Source organism: Callorhinus ursinus, unplaced genomic scaffold, assembly GCF_003265705.2.
Source record: "Callorhinus ursinus isolate GAN/ISIS: 27379988/994484 unplaced genomic scaffold, GSC_fseal_2.0 scaffold21, whole genome shotgun sequence".
Lineage (NCBI taxonomy): Eukaryota > Metazoa > Chordata > Mammalia > Carnivora > Otariidae > Callorhinus > Callorhinus ursinus.
In genome coordinates this window covers 22128280-22138144 of record NW_027397083.1, presented here as the reverse complement: position 1 = coordinate 22138144, position 9865 = coordinate 22128280, and the positions used below count along the sequence as shown (strand labels likewise).

Genomic DNA, 9865 nt, shown 5'->3' with positions numbered 1-9865 from the left:
CCCTGCACCTGTTACTCCGTGTGAGCCCCATGTTGTTCTCCTATATCATAAACAAACCTGTCTTTCCCATAGTAGGATGCCCTCTTTGTGTACCAAAAACCTGAATGGAGAAAATACAGTGGTGAGGGGCCTTGTCTGCAGTACACTGAAATCAGTTTTATCGAAAGTCATACTTAACACAAAGTGAATTAACGTGTATTGGCATCCTGGAGAAAGCTGTGAAGCATTCAGTTAGAAATAATCACCAGAATTGAGATGGGCTTTCTTGCTGACTTTCAGGAGTTTGGGGAGTCAGGGGGGCCTGTGTGGGAATGGCCACATGATCCTAAGCAATCCTGAAAGCCTTGTCAATTAAGCTCTTTCCCTCCTGTGTTCTCTTTGCTTTTACCCTCAATTTAGAAGCTGGAGAGTTTCACAAGTGCCCAGGTAATGCCTGATTAAATACTGGAGTTGAATAACAACCTGGCATGCTTCCTTCACTTCCTTCCACAGCTTATGAAAGGGAGCAGAGTGAAACTGCACTTTCTGGGATATTCTGCACACCAGTATTTGGGGGCTGGTGCCAAGGCCCGTTCAGCTCAGTACGTCTGAGGTTCACGCTTAGTTTCTGTTGTGCAAGGAGGTAGGTTTCCAAAGCCTGGGAGAGAAAATGAAACTTTAGCTAAAGTATAGGACTTTCAAATTGAATGCAAAGAATCTGCCCAGTTAATTGGTCCCAGGAAAGAACAAGGTAATGCTAGTTTTAAATTTTCTGAGGTCAAAGCCCCCTTCAGAGTATGATTAGAAATTAAGCCAACCCCTAAAAGAAAAGTGTTTACTCAAAGGATATTTAAGCTGTATCTGCACTGGTATGAAGAAAAGCAAGGTGAATTTAATCAAACAACTGGTTATTGCGCAATGGCTTAATAGAATTCAATTGGTTATTTTCAGATTAGTCAGTTACTAGGAAAAAATCCTACTGACAAAATATTTTCTGTCTACTTAGAGATCTGAACATGACTTGGCAGGGTTGGGTGTGCCATGCCCTTAGGGAATTTCCTAGATATGTGTATGAGTATCATTACCACTTTCTGACTTGACCATGGTAATTATGACCTATGCCAGGCATGGAAATTACAAGGTACTTTTGCTACAACTCTCTGCTTTCACTGTGTAAGAGTCAAATCTCATCTCCCATGAACCCCTTTTCTGGAGACTGTACCTGTGGCCTCAGAATCCTCTTCATCATTGCCCTCCTGACAACCATAACAAATTGGTTAGAAATGACCCTAGAGATAAACCCTATTTACCCTCCCTGTCATGAGCACATCTGGAAGTAAAGTCATAAAATAAGAAGTATGCATGCATTTAATGCCTCAGTGGTTACTTAGCCCACTTACTTGTGATCAGAAATCTTTGTGAAATCACCTGAGTTGGAGTTAAAAAGTAATTTCTTGGGACGCCTGGGTGGCTCACTCGGTTAAACGTCTGCCTTCGGCTCAGGTCATGATCCCAGGGTCCTGGGATCGAGCCCCATATCAGGGTCTCTGCTCAGTGGACAACCTGCTTCTCCCTCTCCCTCTGCCTGCCGCACCCCCTGATTGTGCTCTCTCTCTCTCTGTCAAATAAATAAATAAAATCTTTTTAAAAAAAGAAGTAATTTCTTGCCAAACAAACAAGTCTCCGTGAGGTACATTCCCAAGTATATACCATGGTCTAGGTAAGACCAATCCCGTTTTGGCCCTTGTTTCTCCGGGTGAACTGAACGATAAGGGACAACTAGGTGGCAATTTAGTCAGCCAGGCAAGCTGAGATGACACATGGTACAATGCCTACATAATTATTTTGTACTTACTTGCTATGGTACCTTTCATCTGGCCCTCTCCAATTGCTTCACACCATTAAGTCTCACAATACTTATTGGAAGAAGTATTATCTTCTCTTTGTCTGAAAACAAGTGGAGTTACTAGAACGTGAAGTTACATTATTGCCACTGATGGGTTTGAAAATAGAACCAGAATGTAACTTGGAACCATGCCTCAAATAAAAATAAAACATTGCTCTGGATCCAAAATGGCATCCATTGTATACAAATCCTATAGCATCACATGCCTGATGCTGATGCCACATATAGGGAATTTGTTGCCATAGATCAAATCCATTAATAGCAGGTTCTGAGTTTGAAATGCGATATAAATTGAATTCATGTTTTATCTCCCCACAGGAGCATGGGCACTTTAAGAAACAAACATTCGGGGCTTTGGGTCCCCTCCTCCAAGCCTAGGCCCAGGAAAGGGAGCTGAGGCCTAGTCTTGTGCCCCCTACTAGGCAAGACACAGGGAGTTGGTACTTGGAGTTAATTGCCACTGTGTTATCAGGGTTTACTTTTTTGCCCATAGGGGCCCTTGGTCCACTTGATTTCTTTCCCTGTTGCTAGAGGAACGAGCGCTTGAAATGTTTGTTACTGCAGAAAATAAAACTGAGCTACCAAAAAAAAAAAAAAAAAAAGAAAGAAACATTTGCTTAATAATAAAACAAATGACATCATGGTTATATTATTTGAGGATAATTTAATGATATTCTTCAGAAATACAATGGAAATTGATGGCTGGAAAATTTCCTTATGGTTGGTAACATTTGTTTCAATATTCTATTAGAAGAGAAATAGAGGGATTATTCTCATGAGCTAACAATTGTTTAACATAAACTCATCTTTTTTCCTAAGTCATGTGGTATTATAATATGGTCTTCTTCACTTAACAATAACTTTATGGAAAGATTAAATGCTCTATTTTGTTGCTAAGGACATTCTGCAACAATGCCCTTTGTTAAGTACAAGTTGTGACATAGCATTTACATATATGCAGGTGTGCATACTTGCGTGCATACCTACATAAAATGGGGAGCTAAGGAAGGTTGTAAAAACCTGATTTAAAAAAACATGATAAATCACATACAAACTAATTCAGCTGTAGTTCAGAGAAGTAAACAACATAACTATAGCAAAACATGTTGCATTCCTATCTGCATATTTATGTGAAGATGTTTGCTTAGTAAATATCCTCGTAAAGACAAAGGATTAACATAGAGTTGATGCTGAAACCTCTCATTGTAACAAGAAGTAATACGTATCCATGGATACCTGAACCAATTGAAAACATTCAAAGAGCCCACTGATATCCTTAAGAGATGTGTTTATAATAAAATCTTAGATTTTATGTTTAATGTCTATTAAATTTTGGACTAAATTTTCTTGTTTTGTTAATCATAATGATAACTCAATCCAGATTTTTTAAAAGAGCCTCATGTTAACAAGAAATTTTAAAAATTATTTTAATTTCTTTTTCTTACTCCTCAAATGACAATAGCTAGTTTTATTTTCTAATTTTTTTTGTTAGAAGTATGAAAAGATAATGAATACTTTCAGACAAAATATAAAGGATAATATTCTGAGGTAGAAACAACAGAAAACAGAGGTAGATTTAAAGATACAATGAAACAATTAAAATTTTACAATAGTAGGAGCTTATAGCAAGTGTATATTAAAGGGATAAGAGTTAAGTATAAAAGACTAATATAAAAGTTATATTTTAAAATGTCAGTTTTTTATAATGCACTGGAAATGACATCTTTTGCAAATATTTACACATGATAAAAAAGAAATTTTGAATGTCCTCATAAAATTATACAAAAGGATAAACAATTCTACAAAATGATTTTTAAAGCTTATACAAAAATTTTGAAGACCACTGATTTAGTGTGTTACATTTTCACTAATTTCTAAATTATGCTTAAACTTCAAGCTGTTCATAGATACAGAATATTTGCTTGGACATTTTTCTGTGTTAATTAGGCCCTGACACATTAGTAGTTCCCTATGCCTTTTTATCTCCCGTTCCAGTTCCATCAAGGAAAAAAAACAAAAAGAGCCAGAGAGAGAGTGGGGAGTATTGCTAAAAGGTGATGGAGACATTTTGAAAGCAAACACTAACTTCCTTAGAGCATTACCATCGCAGGCATTGTCACACACTCGGCATATGTTACCAGAATAGCTTTGTTAGCATGGGGTAGCCCCACCGAATCTTTATTCAATGTCAGAACTCTGGGGCTCTTCCTCTGCTGGGTTCTGCAGGCTCATAATCACCCAGAGAGCACTGCAAATGAAGGAAAGGCTCAGGCTACCAACTCACAATTTTCTTGTTGAATCCTGGCTTTGCCAACTTACTGGTTTCATAACCTTGCCTAATCACCATCCCATCTCCAAGACTTGCTTTCTCATTTGTAAAATAGCAAAAGTGACACCTACCTCCTAGTCACCTGTGGGGAGTCAATGAGGTAAGGTAGATAAACACTTGGTAGGGCTCAATAACTATAGTTATATGATAACTATAATAATTTTTGTTTAGAGATGGCAGAAATTAAAGCTTCAGCATCAATGTGAACAGAAGTTGAGATGAGTCGAACCAAACGTGGAAACACTTATATTAAATTACTTTGAGTTTGTGTCTATACCTTGGCACATAGTAGTTGCTCAATAAATAGTAATTGAGTGAAAAATGAAATAATTCAGAGCGCCTGGGTGCGTGTTTGCCTTTGGCTCAGGTCATGATCCCGGGGTCCTGGGATCTAGCCCCATGTCAGGGTCCCTGCTCAGCGGGGAACCTGCTTCTCCCTCTCCCCCTGCTTGTGCTCCCTCTTTCTCTCTCTGTCAAATAAATAAATAAAATCTTTAAAAAAAAGAAAGAAAAGAAAAATGAAATAATTATTCTCCAATTTCAATTGATTTTTTTTTTCCTGACAGAGAGGCTTTCCCTAGTCATCCTTATAAAAACTACAGCAATCCTTTCTTGACCTGTTTTAATCTCCTTTCCCCACATTATTTTACCAGCAGCACTTTAGTTACTTAACATACCCTTTACCTTATTTTTGTTGTTTATTGTCTTCCTGTACTAGAAAGCTCGTGAAAGCAAACATTTTTGGTCTTCTTTCTTAATTGCTTTATCCAAAGAGCTAGAATAATTCCTTGCACAGACTAAATGCTCAATAAATGTATAAATGAGTGAACTAAATGAGTGAGTAGCTACATAAACAAATAAATATAATTAACAATAATACCAAAAGAAGTGAAAATATTAAGTATAAGACATCTGCAAGCTCACTTTTCTTCTACCTAGAATATTCTTCCAATTGTTGGCTTTTTCAGATATGAAATCAACTTTTTCTTCCACTTAAAGATATCTCTTAGGCATCTTTGTATGACTGTACATGTTCATCATTAAGCAATTTCCTAAAGCAGGTGATAAGGGATGGGGGCTAGTTTACAAGAAGAGTTGATTTAACTATGAGTTCATAAATCTATTACAACAAGTGAGAGTGGAGACACTATTGCACACAACTGTAGGTAAGTGGGTAGGTGTGGTTTTGGGGGATACTTTCTTCTGAATACTTTATTTTTAATGATGAGGTAGACAGCAAATTTGCACCTAAGAGTGATAAGAGTGTATGTGCTGGATGTTAAAAGACAAAGGAAAAGGTATGACAGCATGGCACAAGTCCACTCAAATTATTAATTTAAAACAAATCAACTCACCCAACATACCTGTCTTTTTCTCCAGTGGTGGTGTGCATGGGGACAGGTGGACAGTAGATGGAGTGTTGTTTTTTTGTTTTTTGTTTTTTTAATATTTTATTTATTTATTTAGACAGAGAGACAGCGAGAGAGGGAACACAAGCAGGGGGAGTGGGAGAAGGAGAAGCAGGGTCCCTGCTGAGCAGGAAGCCCAATGTGGGACTCAATCCCAGGGCCCTGGGATCATGACCTGAGCCGAAGGCAGACGCTTAACGACTGAGCCACACAGGCGCCCCTGGAGTGTTGTTTTTAACTAGGGTCATGTTCAAACTATGAGTTTATGACAAACTGAGAGAAGAGCTAGAGCTCTGAGGGTATATGCAAGTGGGTGAGTGTAAGGGCAGACTATTAGAATCTTAAAGAAGAAAGTGAGGGCACCAAGAGCGGAAAGGACAGTCAAAATATGATGCGGTTGAAGATTGAAAAATCTTGGTCAAGTGTCAGTGGATTGAAAATCTGGGTCAAGGAGTTGTTGGAATTGGAGTTTATAGGGAATGAGCTAGAAGGATGGAGATGATAACTGGAGATTTTAGAGAGTTTGTAATCATTGACCAAAAGTATGCTGTGGGAGTACATGAGTGAAATAGGCGAGGAGAAAACAACTTTGAAGGTAGAACCGAGGTCCTAGGAAGATTATCTGTGTATATTGTAGTTTCAAAGAACTACTTTAAGAATCATGCTGAAAAGAGTTACACTAAGCCAAGAGTTTAAAAATCTTAAGACAAGCTAGGGAAGTGTCCCCAGGGAGTGGTAGATGACTTCCACTAGGAGAGGTAGTACGAAGTATGGATATAATGTGAGACTCAAGTCCGTGAATGAGGAGCAAGAAATTCACCACCTCATCTTCAGTCCCAACTGGTATGGGAGACAAATAGCTATTACCTGAGGGAATGCCATGTGGAAACTGGGGTTTCAGGAGTGTCTCGTGTTTCAGTTAGTGCAAGAAGTTGGGGGGACATAAGTTACTGTTGATGACACTGAGCACAAGAGGATATAGTGGAAGTATCTCAAAGTATTGGGAAGGAGTGAGAGATGGTCACAAAGGCAGTCTGTTTCCCTGAAACTAGAGGATCAAACTCTGAGGGTTAAGGGATGATCTGGAAATCTTGATATTCTTGAGATAACTGATATGAACAGAATTAAGGAGCACAGTGACTGAGTCATGATGGACTCAGTTGTGAGTAATAACAGGAGGAAAAGGTGTGTGTGTAGGATATGGACATGGAGGCATCTTGCTAAGATGGAGAGTTCTGGGCTCCCTCTAGACCCCTGCTCATAGAAAAATTCTGAAGTGAAGCCCCTTATTCCTAGCACCCAAAACAGCTGTTCAGCCTTGCAAGTGGCAACCTGCTGGAAAATGATATTGCTCTGTTTAACAAGTACATGATACTCTGTTGTGCAGAAATGCCGTACAGCGGATTCATTCCTGTATGATGGAATATACTGCTATTCAAGTTTCCTTCTTTTACGGCCCCGATTTTGTTACAAAGTGTAATCTCTTTAGATGACTACTGCTCAGTTTACCAACTATGCAATTTATTTTTATAGGGACTTAAAAAGTTACAACAAGGCATAAATATAATAAAATGGCAAAACTGACAGATGGATAATATAACTTATTTTGCCACCTTGAGGAAAAGGTTGATTTATTAATGTTTTCTAAAAAAATATTAAGGTAGATAATTAGAAAATCCAGGCATCTCTAATTTGTTTTTTTCTGGTTAGAAAGTTAGAATAGCTAAATAATAACCATGGCAGCAACAGCACACAGAGTTTATTTGCTGAGTGTCCTCAGCGCTGAGCCATGACCTTGTAAGGGGCAGAGTGAGGAGAGAATAAGATGCCAAGGCTAGGTCTGTACACTCTGAAGAAGGTTCTTGATTTGTTTCTTGGCTCAGAACTCAGGGCAAAAGAGAAAGGAAACTTATCCATGACCTGAAGGGGATTTTGAAATCAAGTTCATGGACAGCAAATAACAATGACAAGTGGCTTTCTCATCCATTTAGACTCTAAGCACCTTAAACACTTTGGAGAGAACAATGAAAACATGCTGTGTTTAACTAAGCTGACAGTTCCTAGAAGCTCTTAGCTACAGAACAAGAAAGAAATTTTTGTATGGAATCAGGACAGAATCCTTAAAGAAGGACACTTAGGATTATTGGGAACCCTCCCTTTGAATAAGTATTTGAGGCCTGGGAGTCAGAATGACCTGGGGTACACAGTCAAGTTAATTTGGGGCAGGAAAACTTTATTTCTAAACTTTGGTATCATTACCAGTAAAATAGCAATACAAAAATCGTTTCTTGTACATGGCGCTGTTGTGAGGATTTAATGAGTTAGCGTGTATGAAACATTTAGGATGGCTGGCATATATGTGAGTGATACATTACAGCTCTTCATGGGAAGGAGACACACAATTTTGGAAGCTACAAAAATATGAACAGAAAATGAGGTATGAAAATAACTAAACCGGGAAAAATCACAAATTTACAAATTTTAAAAAATCTCCGAATACATAAAGTCAAAATCCAGAAAAGTAAGAATATTTTAATTAGCTAACTGCCTATCATATTTCTGTAATGCTTTTTGTCCTACATTCCTTTCTGTGTTTTATGAAATTACCTTTTAATATGATGTTTAAAAATATTTCAGAGAACGTATAGAAAAGCAATTCTGTCTTTCCTTTTCCTCTAACATGGTTAATTGAAAGTCTTTTTTACTGATAGTTTTGAAAAGTTTATTTCAGCTTTATAATTCATTATTAGTAGTGTGCATTTTTAATATAAATTTGAGAAGATCTCTGGTGTGTTTCAATTGAATTTTTTTTAAAGATTTTATTTATTATATGCATGAGGTGGAGGAGGATCAGAGGGAGAGAATCTCAAACAGACTCTGCACTGAGTGTGAAGCCCAACGTGGGGCTTGATCTCATGACCCTGAGATCATGACCTGAGCCAAAATTAAGAGATCGATAGTTAACTGGCTGAGCCACCCAGATGCCCCATGAGTTGAAATTTTAAAAATAATTTTTCCCTAGAGTAGTTTCTGTCTCCTCTACTTCAGATCTTATTTCTCTTGCTTTATCAGTGCCAGACACCCTAGAACATGCCATCTCTCCATACAACCACTGGCCTGGAGCCTGAGTCTGCATATGAAGTAAAAGGAGTTTCCTCAGAATTCATTGCTATATTAAGATAATTGATAATTACTGAACAACTTGTGGAAGTGGCCTGCAAACCTCATAAATATATCTTCCTCAATGCAAACTAAATGTATCCCTGACTCAACATTCGATTAGTCAACTGTCAAAAACACTCAGGGCCAGTCTACCGCACACTATTTGAGGAAGTCAGAGATTCTGGCTGTGTGTACCAGGAGCTTTTAGACACATCAAAATTATAAATATACACAATTCAGTCATTCTTTGACTAAGTAAATATTTGCTTGAATTGTGGACCAAGAAGCATTAAGTTTGCTTCTGCATGTCTGTCTCCACAAATTCAGATATAGTGGTCCAATACAAAAACTAATCTTTTTAGACAATTAAGTTATAAGCATGTATTGGGCCACCTAGGTGGCTTAGTAGTTAAGCATCTACCTTCGGCTCAGGTCATGATCCCAGGGTCCTGGGATCAAGCCCGGCATCGAGCCCCACACTGGGCTCCGTGCTCCGCGGGAAGCCTGCTTCTCCCTCTCCCACTCCTCCTGCTTGGGTTCTCTCTCTCGCTGTGTCTCTCTCTGTCAAATAAATAAGTAAAATTTTAAAAAAAAAGTATCAAAATTTTATTAGAGGTTTACTGCAAAGGAAAAGTCCTCTAAGGGATCAATGCAAAGATTTCTGTCTTGGTAGAGGCAGTTATAAGAAAAGAGAGTGGTTGGTAATCATTTTTAGATGTCAAACAACAACAACAACAAAAATGGAAAAGATTTACGGTCAAAGAACTTTAGACTGTTGATGGAGCACTGAGTGGATGAGCAGCCAACCTCCCAGAAGTTCTCAATCTTATTTAGGTCTTTTAAAAATTTGCTTAAAAAAAATAAAAAGAAATATTCTTAAACATTTCATCTGGGATGCTAATTTCTTCCCAGAAAGATGTTGCAAATTATATAGCTGGAAAAATTCTATCCTAAACCATGTTTGGAGTAATTTTTCCTTTGGCACTGATAAAGGTCAGCATTTGGATTGGATTTGAGTTTCAGCCAAATATCTTCCTCAGGTAACGTAACCTCCAAGAGCTTCAGTTTGCTTATCAACAG

The 9865-nt window shown here is 38.0% G+C and overlaps 1 protein-coding gene across 3 annotated transcripts in view; it reads left to right on the top strand.

Moving 5' to 3' along the window:
* The window catches only part of ANO3 (anoctamin 3), a 440613-nt gene that overhangs the window by 376243 nt on the left and 54505 nt on the right, over nt 1-9865 (top strand). The window lies entirely within an intron of this gene.